At 36.5% G+C, this 12,506-nt stretch overlaps 1 protein-coding gene and 1 long non-coding RNA gene across 9 annotated transcripts in view; one reads left to right on the top strand and one right to left on the bottom strand.

Annotated features, from left to right (window-relative positions):
* Positions 1 to 12,506, bottom strand: part of PIBF1 (progesterone immunomodulatory binding factor 1) — a 289,035-nt gene that overhangs the window by 88,581 nt on the left and 187,948 nt on the right. Inside the window, exon 15 of one of the 4 annotated variants that reach the window (XR_471492.2) lies at positions 11,891 to 12,096. The exons of the other annotated variants lie outside the window; for them this stretch is intronic. The gene's annotated coding sequence lies outside the window, so the exon portion shown is untranslated. The remainder of the gene's footprint in view (positions 1 to 11,890; positions 12,097 to 12,506) is intronic. 4 annotated transcript variants of the gene reach the window in all.
* Positions 1 to 12,506, top strand: part of LOC103102053 (uncharacterized) — a 111,893-nt gene that overhangs the window by 93,641 nt on the left and 5,746 nt on the right. The gene's annotated exons all lie outside the window — the stretch shown is intronic.

Genomic DNA, 12,506 nt, shown 5'->3' with positions numbered 1-12,506 from the left:
TTCCCTTGGATTCTGTGTTGGAGAGTTGAGCTGTAGAGACATGCTTTCCCTTGGAATCATTTCTGTGTTAGTGGAACTCTGGCTGAAGACACCATTGGGACTTCTGGCTGAGGACTACCGGGAAACCCACAAGGAGTTCGGGACTTGGGGAAGTTCCTTCCGAGTGCTGAACTGAACTTCACAGGAGCAGCACTTAGGGCTGGTATGCTAGACCAGGCTTTGTCTCCTTCCGACATTTCCCACTTTCAATATCTCTACCTTGTTGTAAATAAAAACTGCTAATAGTCATTTTGATGTAGGGGCTAACATTTTATAATTGGCAACCACTTTTATAACTTCATATTGAGTCAAAACCTAATTTAAATCTTGCAAGAGGTATAGTCAGTACAGAGGCACAGAGGCCAAAGATGGAGTGGCCATTGTAGCTGAATTATTGCATGTGTGGAACAGGATTGGAGTTTGCTGAGTCAAAGGGTTGAAGCCACTCCTGTGTAGGGAGAGACTTAAGGCAGGGAGTTCAGCTACAGGCTCTTATGTGAAAGAGAATTCTTTATTGTCTATCTTGAGTTAACACTAACTTAAGTACCCCTACTTAGTACCTCAAAAGACTGAAGACAGGATTAACTCTCCAGTGTCTACTTTCCAATTGAATCAACAAGAGATTGAACACCCTACTTATTACTAGGTGAGAAGCTAGCAAGGTACTTAGAAAATTCACATCTTAGCTGTGAATCTTTTTGATTAGAACTTACCCACAGACTTGCCCCCTGGGCAGTTCTATACAATTTGGAAATTGTGATTGGCCCATGTGAAGAAGGGCAGGGACAAGAAGTCACTATAAAAGCAAGTCCTGAACTCCCTCAAAGAAGATTATCTTTGAGAAGATAGTCTGAAGAGATTGTCTTCTGGAGATAGTCTTTTGATTGGGACAGTCTTCCAGGGGGCTTCACTGGAGACTGTGGCTTGGATTGTGGGCTTGGAGCTCAGCTTCAATTTAGACTCTGACTCCTAGACTACACACTGGGTGAGTGAAAGGCTGACTCCTTTTCTAGTTTCCTAAGAGACTAGCTTCCATCTTGGAGGAGGCCACCTGGTTACTCACTACCAGCCTTCCTGGTTGAGAGCTAATTAATCTCTGCCTGAATTAAGCAGACCTGGAGTAAACATTTAAGTTGATAGGATAGATAACTTCTCTAACCTCTTCACATTTTTCTGCTTTACTGTTTCCTCTCCATTTTGTAAATATTTATAAATTAATTTCTGACTCAAGATACAATAAATATTGGCAACTACATAATTTCATAGTTAATGTCCAACCATTAAATTTAGCCCTTACACTTATAACAGTACAGATATGAGGTGATGAGGTCTTGCTTTAGGGTCTTCTCTGGGAGCAGAGAGAAAAGGACATATATGAGGGCTATTGTGAAGATAGAAATGAGACTTCACAATAGAATATGTTGTACTTATTCTATATTTATCTTGTATGGACTAATTTATTTATATGTTGTCTCCCCAAATGAATATAAGCTCTCCAAGGGAAGGGACTGTTTTAGCTTAAAACCTTTTTTTCTTCCAATGCTAAGCACAATACCAGGCACATGATAAGTACTTACTAAAAGTCTGTTGACTGATTCTTGTTTTAGCCATTTTAGGAAGTATTAAAAGGCCCATATACAATGTAGTAGTAACTCTCTGTCTGACCATTCTACTGAGGATACTTTATGGGACTCTATCCAAATACTGTTCTTTAACTACAGAGGGCTTAATGGTACATTCAGAGGTAGGCACATTTTGGTCCTAGAAAAGAAGTAGAAGGGAAGCAGGAGAACTGGAGATTGAGAGTCATGAGTGAACTGGGTAGAAAAGAAATCCCTGACATCACTGTTTTGGTATATAAATCTCTAAGTTTCCAGAAAAGAACACCAAATAAAATGCTATATTTCAAAATACTGACAATTTTGAGAGGGTTTTTTAAAAATATGAATTGGACCTTTAGTAAGCTAATTTCTTACATTTCACATATTCAGATATGGAAATATTAAAAGAAAAAAATTCTATCTAAAATATCCCTAAAAGAGAACAAATTGAAGGACAAAGTTGAATTCTCCCTAGTCATACCCTTATACAGTATGTACTTAATTACTTGTGGATGATTCAAATTTTGTACAGATGGATGAGTAGGCATATTATTGGTATTTATTAATATTTTCTTGATTAACCTTTTATCCCCTGCTAAATAAGGTCCAAGAGTTTTCCATACCTTCTCTCTGTGGTAGGTTGCTTGCTCTATGCAACTCAGACTACTTTTCTACCAAAACAATCTGAAACATTTCTCGAGATTTGATTAGCTCAGAAGACCAATGGCTTACTTTCTCATTGTTTGAATATAAAGCAATCACAAGTAGTTCACTGATTGGCATGTGGATCATGAATGGGAACTTTGCTGAATATTCTTCTGTTACGTCCAGTCAATCTCTGTTTCTTAGTTGTTGGATGACCTATGTGTATATCATCCAGTATTGAACCTAAATTACCAGGGGACTGGCTAAATTAGATTCAGCTTCAAACACTTTCCTTCAGATGGCTTGAACATTAATCTTTCATAGCTCTCACAATGTTTCTTTTCCAGCATGGAGCCATCTTCTTTATGTATAGTTGCTTACTATGATTGCTTTTCCTGTCTTTGTTTTCTCTAAAGCCATTTCTATCTTCCCTATAAACACATCAAGAATTAGGGTGATGTTAGGGTTCAAGTATTGTGGTTCCTTTGTCTTTGATGGGGAAAATAATTTGCTATAGTAATATTTTCCCCTTCAGTAATGCTTTCTTCTTTCCTCAATTAATGTGTGGAAAGGAAAACTGAATCAAGCTCTGGACTTTCTGCCACTGAGCAGTTAAAATATTGGAGTGAAGATATGGACAACGATGACAGTTGGTGTGGGGAGGGGAGAGTTGGAGAGTGACAGTTGCTCTCCAGTGATTCTTTCCTGGCCCTTGGACAGGAAGGAGTGCTCTCTCTCTGTCTTGGGATAGAAGCACCTCTTTTCCTGGATTTTCCCAATTGTGTGCTCTATCTGGATTCCTGTGATCGTGTCATCGAATAAAAAGATTTAAGGGGAACTGTAAGGCTAGTCTTTAGGGGTGTCAGCCCAAAGAGACAGATCCAACCAGCTCTTAAAGTCAGAACCTTTTCTTCCTCTTGCTGTCTACTGCTAAATACTTTGAACTTAAGAAAACCAGCATAGATAGGAATACAAGGAAAGCCCCCACCAGCCTTTGAGGCCTGGCCTCAGCTCAAAAGCTCAACCCAATCTAGGGAAATCTCAATTCTCTCTTCCCTGATATCTTCCCAATCCAAACTTGTTATAAAATTTTCATCTTGAGTTAAATAACCCACAGTCAGATAAGAGGACTATCATTTCAGGGGGACATAGAGGGAGCAGAACCTCTGGACAGCGATTCAACCATAAATAATCCTTATTGGATCCCTGCTGGGCAACCTTGGTCCGGGGGAAGGCTTGTCCCTCAGGGAGGCCCATGCTTACCTGCTCTGGGGTTTCTTCAACATCAATCAATAGAGAAGACATCCCCCCTCAGGTTATCACAGTTGGCCCATTTCTTGGGAACCCCATTTTTCAAAGATAGCCTCTCAGCAGGAGGTATCTCTCTTCTTTTACCTCACCAGCATCCATAATCCCTCTATCCCTTTAACTCCTTCATTCCCTGTTACAAAACCTTCCTTATCCTCTGTACCTTTTCAATATTCTAGAATGCCTTTAATTATTACATATGTAAAAATAATTTGGCATTTGTTGTCTAATATTTGAGTTCCATATTCGATCCCTGCTCCCAGATAGTAAGCAATTTGATATCAGTTATATCTATGCTATCATATAAAACATATCTCTACATTTGTCATACTGTGGAAGAACACACACACACACACACACACACACACACACACACCTGCGCACCCCATGAAGAAAATAAAATAAAAAATAGTTTGTTTTGATCTGCATTCAGATTCTATCAAGTTTTTGGATTGAAATTTTCATCATAAGTCTTTTGAGACTATCATGGATTGACAGTCATTTTTATAGATTGTTTTTTATTTTTCTTATATTGCTGACTTCCTTCCATTTACATTTCTAAATGTAAATGATTTTGCTTATTTGAACCTTTTAAAAAATCAAAATAATGATTAATTTTTTAGTTAAAAATAGTTTCAAGTTTTATTGAGACTTTCATTGAATTTCTTTCATGCTTTGTCGTTGTTTTTCTTAACTGCATGCCCAATTCAATGAATTGTTCTTTCTTTTGTGGATAAAAATATCTAGTGATAATGATTGTAATTTTTACTATGTTTTCATCAGTAAAGAATTTATTTAATATATTTTGACTTTTATGTTTTCATTTATGGAAATTTTATGTACAAGCAAAGTTAACTTTTGTAAAGTATCAAGCACAGTTCAAATATACACACATATATGCTCCTTTCTGTTTTTCAGTAAATGTCAGAAACCTATCATATAAACTTTTCTAAAACTGTTTAAGTCCTTAATTTCTTCCTTATTTATATTTTGTTGGTCTTGATTGGGTCTGAAAGAGGTTCATTAAAGTTCTCCAACTATTATCATTTTGCTGTTTATCTCTCCCTAGGTGCTTAGGATAAAAATGGTAGACATGGAATCAAGGAAAGCTTCTCTTCCTGAGTTCATATCTGGCCTTAGATATTTACTGGCTGTGTGATCCTTTGCGAATCACTTTGCTCTGAGCTGAGAAGGAAATGGCAAACCATTTCAATATCTTTGTAAAGAACACCTCAATGGGGCCATGGACATGACTGAAACAACTAAAAACAACAATAATTCAATTGGTTTCTCCTTTAGTACTCAGATGCTCTACAATTATTCAATGTAAATATATTAAATAATATTATTTTATTGTCTATGATGCTGTTAGGCATTATGTAATTTCCTGTTTACCTCTTTTAACCATGCCTATTTGTATTGCTCTGTGGTCAAATTACTGCCAATTCTGATTTTTAAAGTATACCTGAATAATAAATTCTGCTCCAATCCCTCATTTTGTTCAGTGTGCATCTATTTCAAATGTGTATCTTATAAACAACATACTATTGGATTCTGCTTTTCGTTGTTTTCTTTGGAGGTGAACTCATTCTATTCATGTTTATGGATATAATATTAATTATGTATTTTCCTCACTTATAAACTCTTATGTATTTTTATTCTTGCTGTTCTTTATAAAGAATTTGGTTGCAAGCTAGCAATCTACAACTGAAGTGAGCTGCTTTCATTTGAATATCTTTCTTTCCTCCTCACCTAAACCCTGCTCAATGGTTCTTATTAATATTTTCTTTCCTTTCAGTCTGAAGTTGAGATTTGTTTTGCCTGTGACCTTAATTTCCTCTTTTACTTTACCTTCTTTCTTAACATCATTCTCTTCACCTTGTCCTAATCTTTTTCCTGTTGAATTTACTATGTTTTACAGCAATCTCTGTATATATGTGTGTATTCAACCCTTCTTACCACCGTTAGCCCTTTGTCCATTTTAAATCAAATTAAAAATTAAAACTGTTTAAAAAAATTCTACTCTTTTTTCTATCATCACTCCAGAAGGAGAATGTTGTCACATGACTGAAAGCTATTTTGTGTTTTTGTTCCATGGGTTGTTGTGATAAAAAAAAATCACTAAGTGGTAAACCTACTAGAGATAAAGCTTTCTAACATATTTAGTAGGGCTTCTCTTCTGAGAAGAGACTAGGTCTGTTGCTTGGACAGACTCTCAAAGTACTATGCTTCCAGCATGGCAGAATTTAAGTACTGAAAATATTAGGCTAAAATACCTTAACATCAATTTAGTTATGTAGTTCTACAATGGCCAGCTATATATTTCTTGACCAAATTAATGGATTCTTTCTTAAAATATCTTATCTTCATTTTTACACTGTAAAGCTTTTTCTTTAACTCCAGAACCATATCTTACTAATCTTTTCATCTCCAGCACCTATGTAATTTACATACAATAGATATTTAGTAAAGTAATAAAGGTTTGCTAAATTCAATGAAATCTATCTCCTCCATCCCCTTTTGGGCCTGGAATTGACAAGTAATTCCACTGGGTTAATATATTATACTGTGTGGAAAGCTTTAAAAAATATCATCTATTGGCCATATCTAATTATCCCATCATGGATTTTGATATTTTTATAGCAAAAGGGGTAAAAAGGCACTACTTTAAAAAAAAGTTTTGATGCTATTGATTTATTGTCAATAAAATAACTATTTTTCCTGAATTTGTGATAGTCTGAATTGAGTTAGTTCCTCATTTGGTTCCTTAATATGACCAAAGCATATATTGTTAAGACTGATCATCAATTGTGTCCTTATTAAACAGAGCATCTGTGAAGCTATAAGAATATAGAAAGTTTGAATTTGTAGGTTCAGACTGACCAGCATCATGCTCTAAAAATCTAGGCTAACAAGTTCAAACCCTTCTATGCTATTTTTTTGTAGTTTTCACCTATTCATACATCTCTTTTCTCAATTTAGTTTTTTAAAAGTCCCTTAAAGATATTAATAGAGTATTCTAATCCTCAGTGAATAAAATATTTTAAAAACTACTAATCTTCATAATAAGAGATATGCATATTACATCCTACTTTTTACTAGATATGTTTCTAATATGAGCTCTTTGTAAGTATAAGGAAACTAAAGCTTAGGTGGAATTGTTACTTGAACAATAGTCAAAATTGGCTAGGACTTGAACTCGGATCTTTCTCCTATCTATAAGTCCAGTATTCTATTCTTTACATTATACCATAGTAGCTCACCTCTACATATCTGAATAAAGCAACTGTCTGTTTTAACCCTCATTCCTTTTGAAGGCAATTTCAGACTTTTTTGGGCATTGCATTACATGCATAGATTAACAGTAATAAATGACATTTGGTGGCAACAATAATAATTTAAAAAACCCTACATTTTGTTCTGTTAGGATAAAAGTACCTTAAAATTTTGGCCCATTTCCTATTATTCTGTTAGAGATGACATGACAAGATAAAATGGGCTGCTGATGCTAGTTAGAGATAAAGAACTTTTCTTGAAGAATAATTGAATAATGTAACAAAATAATCAAAGGAATTGTGCAATCTCTCTAGATGGAGGTATGGTACTTTAATTCCATTCAACAAACATTTATTAAGCACCTACTATGGGGCACAATAGAAAGAGGATACTGGATTTAGTAAGAGGATCTATGTTCCACTCTCTGCTCTGCCCCTTACTACCTGAGTCACCTGGGACAAATGACCTACTTTCTCTGATCCTTGGCTTTCTAATCTGTAAAATGAGAGAATTGGATTAGTTGATCCTTGAAGAAGCTTCTAGCCCAAGCCTCTCTAATCCTTACCGTTTACCTGCTACACGTGCACTAAGTCAGAGGCCAGCCAATAAGTCATGTGCATAAAGGGCCCACAGGAACCTGGAGGCCTGACTTCCAGAGCTGGCGGAAATCCCTCTGCATGGCAGGTGATGTGTCTGGAAGTCAGGACTTGGGACCCAAACTGTCCAATCAGAGAGCCTCAGGAGGATGACATCATTGGCTTTATAAATGCTGGGGAAGCAGTAGTGTGCTTTCTTGAGTGAGAGCTTCTTCCTGTACATGAGCTGGAGTGTGGATTTATCTCCCTTTTCTGGAGCTTAAGGCTCTGCTTGATCCTTCTCTGGGAACTGGATTGGAGAAGTATGGAGGTGTTTTTTTAGTTAGGGTGACTTGTTGATTTTTCTTTTTCTCTTTCCAATTTTTAACAAGAAATAATTAATCATAACTCTTACAAAACCCTAACTAAATCCTTTCATCACTTCTGGTTATCATTCCATATCTCTCCTCTTTCTGAAATAAATTTGTAGAATTAACTATCTACAATTATAGGATCTGGAAGAGATATATTAAAAAAAATTTTTTTTTAATCCTATCTTCTGTCTTAGTATCAAATTCTAAGATATAAGAGCAAAAAGGGCTAGGAAATCAGGAGTGATTTGCCCAGGGTAACATGGCTATTTAGAGTCTGAGGCTAGATTTGAACCCACACCAAACTCCAGGCCTGGCACTCTATCCTTTGTGTTACCTAACTGCTCTCTAAGGGACTTAAAGATGACCAAGCCTAACTTTTTCAGTTAAGGGAACTGGGCCCAGAAAAGCTAACTAATTTGTCCAGGGTCATAAGCTTGAGTTGGAAGCAAGATTTGGCTACCAGTCTTCCTGATTCCAAGTCTAGCACTCTACTTCACCACACTAGTTTTCCTTACTTCCTTTCCTTTAATTCAGTTTGCAAATGTTTACAATCTGACTTTCAATCTCATTACTCAACTAAAACTACTCCCTCCAAACTTATCAATGATTTCTTAGCTGCCAAAGCGGATGGCTTTTTCTAAATACTTATCCTTTGTGATCTCTCTTCAGCTTTTGATACTGTCAACCCTTTCTTGTTGGATAGTTTTTCTTCTCTGGGATTTTGTGCCACTGCTATAACATTGGCCACTGAAGGTACAGTGTTTTAAGAGTATGAGCAGCATGTTCTGCCTGATATAGCTTCCATCTGGTCTTACAACATGTGGAGGTATTATTTTAAGTCTGCTAAATGATGAAGAGGAGTCTTGATTTGTTGCTGAGCTGAAAACTACATTCAGAAGAAACTAACCAGGTATGACATACTATAAGCCTCTGAATAGGGGCAAGGCATCATGCTCTTCAGATGAATATAGGGCTCTTTTCTTTGCTACTCTGTATGAAGGAAGAGTACTGGAGACTGCCAAAATAAAATGAACTTTGAAAAGTTGGAATGGTAAGATCCTTAAAGATACAGGAGCCAAAGTTCACACTACATTTTATAGCCAGTCAAAACCCTAAGAGACTTGTTTGACCATAGATACCATGGATCTAAAGCAGTCAAAAAGGCATAATAGTGACTATGCCACATTTGGAAGTGAAATTGATAGGGCAAATTGGCTGTGGGGTATGATGAAGAGGAAAGAATAAAAAATGATTCCAAAATCAGAGAAACTAGGGAAGACTTATATGAACTGATGAAAAGTGAAGTGAGAAGAACAATTTATACAATGATTATTGTGAAGTAAAACAACCTGAAAGCCTTAACAACTTTACTGCAACTATCCATCATAATTTGGAATATGGGCAAAATATCATATTTTCTACCTCTTGGAGAGACATTATGGACTAGAGATACAGCTTGAAACATACAATTTCTTTATTTTTCCATTTAATTTTTTAACTGAGAAGCAATTATTTTTTTTCTTCAGATTTATTTTTCCCCAATTACATGTAATAAAATTTTTGCATTCATTTTCTAATATTTTGAATTTCAAATTTTCACTCTTCCTCTCTCCCTCCTATGGTAAGCAATTTGATATTGGTTATATATGTGCTGTCTTAAGCAATCTATTTCCAATTTTTATCATGTTGTAGAATAAGACATTTAAAAAAAAGGAATAAAGTGAAATGAAAAATGTTGGGTTTTGATTTGCATTTAGATTCCTTCAGTTTTTTCTGTGGAGGTAGAGAACATTTTTCATTATGCATCCTTTGGGATTATGTTGGCTCATTGTATTGTTGAGAATAGCTAAGTCATTCATAGTTGTCATCATACAGTATAAAGCATTTAATTTCTTTCCCTCTCACCTCACCCCCAAATTGAAACAATTTAGAAATAGTTAATGTGTGAATTGATTATGTGCTTGATTTTATTAAAATGGTGAGGAGGAAAGTTTTTTTTTTGTTTTGTTTTGTTTAAACCCTTACCTTCAGTCTTGGAGTCAATACTGTGTATTGGCTCCAAGGCAGAAGAGTAGTAAGGGCTAGGCAATGGGGGTTAAGTGACTTGCCCAGGGTCACAAAGCTGGGAAGAGTCTGAGGCCAGATTTGAACCTAGGACCTCCCATCTCTAGGCCTGACTCTCAATCCACTGAGCTACCCAGCTGCCCCTGAGGAAAGTTTTAAGTAACCTTATTTGATTCAACATAGATTAAAGGCAGCTAATATAAAATAATTTCATTAGCCATTGAGGATGATGGCCTATAAAAGTGCATGTGTTACATGGAAGGGTTATTTATTTATTTTGGGGGGAGGTAAGGGGAGAGAAGGGAGTTGGTGATACCAATGTCAAGAAAAGAAAAAAGAGAGCATAAATGAACTATTTTAAAATTCATGTAGGTGAACAGAAAGACATTTAAGGGGATACACAAACAAGCTAGCTTTGAAATGAATGTTAAATTCAGTATATATGGTCAATTCTCAACTTTCTCATGCTAAAGTTCCTAGAAAATGGCACAAAAGTTAAAAAATGAATGTTGATACTTTGAACCTATGGGAAATAAAGGGTTAGGTTCCTGCAACCGCCAAAAACTGTAATCTTATGCTAGAAATTACTAAAAATACACTTTTTTTGCATAAAATCTTTATAACAACATATTAAATCTGATAATATGCACTTTTCCTGATGTTGTAACCATGAAATAACCTATAAAATGCATTACACAAAATAAAATTGGTAACATGTAAAACATTTTTTCTCACCAGTAATTACCTAGAATTCTGTGACTTTTGTGTTAATATTTCAATTAAAAATTTTGATTTCAGACAATATTCACTTTTCAGAACACATGAAATCTACTGTACCATAAAAACTGTATAGCAAGTAAAATTCTTAAAACTAAAACATTTAACCTGACTCTAACCTACAATCGTATTGGATGATGGTGTAAGGGCATTATACTATATGATAACTGTAAATTTCTCTACCTTGATCATTCTCTGAAAACCAAGGGAGAGATTGTTGGGACTTTGGTCGCTGCTGTTGGAAAACACAGAGACCTTTATCACCTCCAACATTTTGTCCTTTGTGGCTGATGAATGGCATTGAAAGATTGTGAAGGATGCACTCTGCTTCATGCCTCCTCTGACAACCTTAAAGAAGCATAGCAGAGATGATGTGATAGTTAACCTTGAGGCTGTGGATGGTATTGACCTCTATATCTCTAGTCAGCTGATCAATTAGGGCTGACAATGGCTGTAGACATTCCAGAAGGAAGTTATCCATCACCTTTATTCTTTCATTAAACTACATCAATTACTTTGCATTCTTGGCCTTAGAGCCCAGAAGAATTTGTGGGCATGACTGCAGCCCAAAACTTTAGTTTTAAAAGCAAACAATGAAAACATACAATGAATGTACAAGGAGCTCTTTACAATGATAAGGTGAACCAGATCAGTTAAGTGCTTAGTAGGATACCAGGAGTTCCCCAAAATTGCAGGCATCATGCCTTTCATTTTTTTCTTTACATAGCTGTATATTTGCATGGTTACCAATGCAAAAGTGAAAATGAGGTTACTAATAAAATCACATAAATGCTGTAGTTGCAAAAGCTAAATGGGGGAATGTTTAGAATTGACTATACTTAAAAGAAAAATAAACAACCCTAGTTTGTTTGGGGAAAAGAAAAAGTGGTGAAATGGCCCAACCATTTGGAGAGTAATTTGAAACTGGGTGAAAGCCAAGCAACTAAGATGTCCAAACCCTCAGCTTCAGCGATTCCACTATTAGTGGGAATTTGGCCAAGTAGGGCATGAGACTGCCATGCTCTCCAAATGCCAACACAATCAGAAATAACTCCATAGAATCAATGCTAAAATGGAAAAGAGTCATGAATGAAGTAGCACAAACAGGGATAATGTGGAAGAGGGGACTAACATTTCTGGCCTGGGCATCACCTGGTGGAATAAGCATGTGGGAGCAAACACCAAGGAAACAACAAGCTGTAGGTCCTGGGGGCAGTGTGAGCAGCCTCACCTTGTCTGCTGGACTTGAGAGTCTGTATCCTAGTGATGGATACCTCTGTAGAGTCAGCAGGCAATGAGCCCTGGGAGCACCTGTGTGGGCTGTGGCCTTGGCTCCAAGGTCTGCACTCACCCACAGCTGGAGGTTGATCACTGAACAGAGAAGGCTTTGAAGGGCCAGGCATGCTGATCAGACACTGGCTCTATCCCAGGTTGTGGCTTCAGGAGAGAAGGAGCAAAGAGGAAGCACATATTGGTGAGTGTGGTTGCTGAGGGGCTGGAGCCCTGATGGCTATGGTCCACCTAGAGGAGGAGTCCCTTTGTAGGGGGTGAGGGGTGGAGGTGAGATGTCTGCTCACAGTGGCAGAACTACCAGGGATGGGGAGTTTAGTTGGAGCCTCTAAGGTCAATTACAGACTGGGGCTTGAGTTTGGGGAAAGGGAACTATACCTGGCCTGGATTATAGAAACTTAAACCAGGAAGAACAAAAACATAAAGAAAATTATAGATTAATTTCATTAATGAATATGGATGGAAAAATCCCAAGTAAAATATTAGCTAGAAGGCTACAACAATACATTACAAAACTTATACAGCATGACCAAATAGGATTTATACCAGGAATGTAG

The sequence above is a fragment of the Monodelphis domestica genome, chromosome 8 (genome assembly GCF_027887165.1).
Source record: "Monodelphis domestica isolate mMonDom1 chromosome 8, mMonDom1.pri, whole genome shotgun sequence".
NCBI classification, from domain to species: domain Eukaryota; kingdom Metazoa; phylum Chordata; class Mammalia; order Didelphimorphia; family Didelphidae; genus Monodelphis; species Monodelphis domestica.
This window is presented reverse-complemented; position numbering and strand designations above follow the sequence as displayed.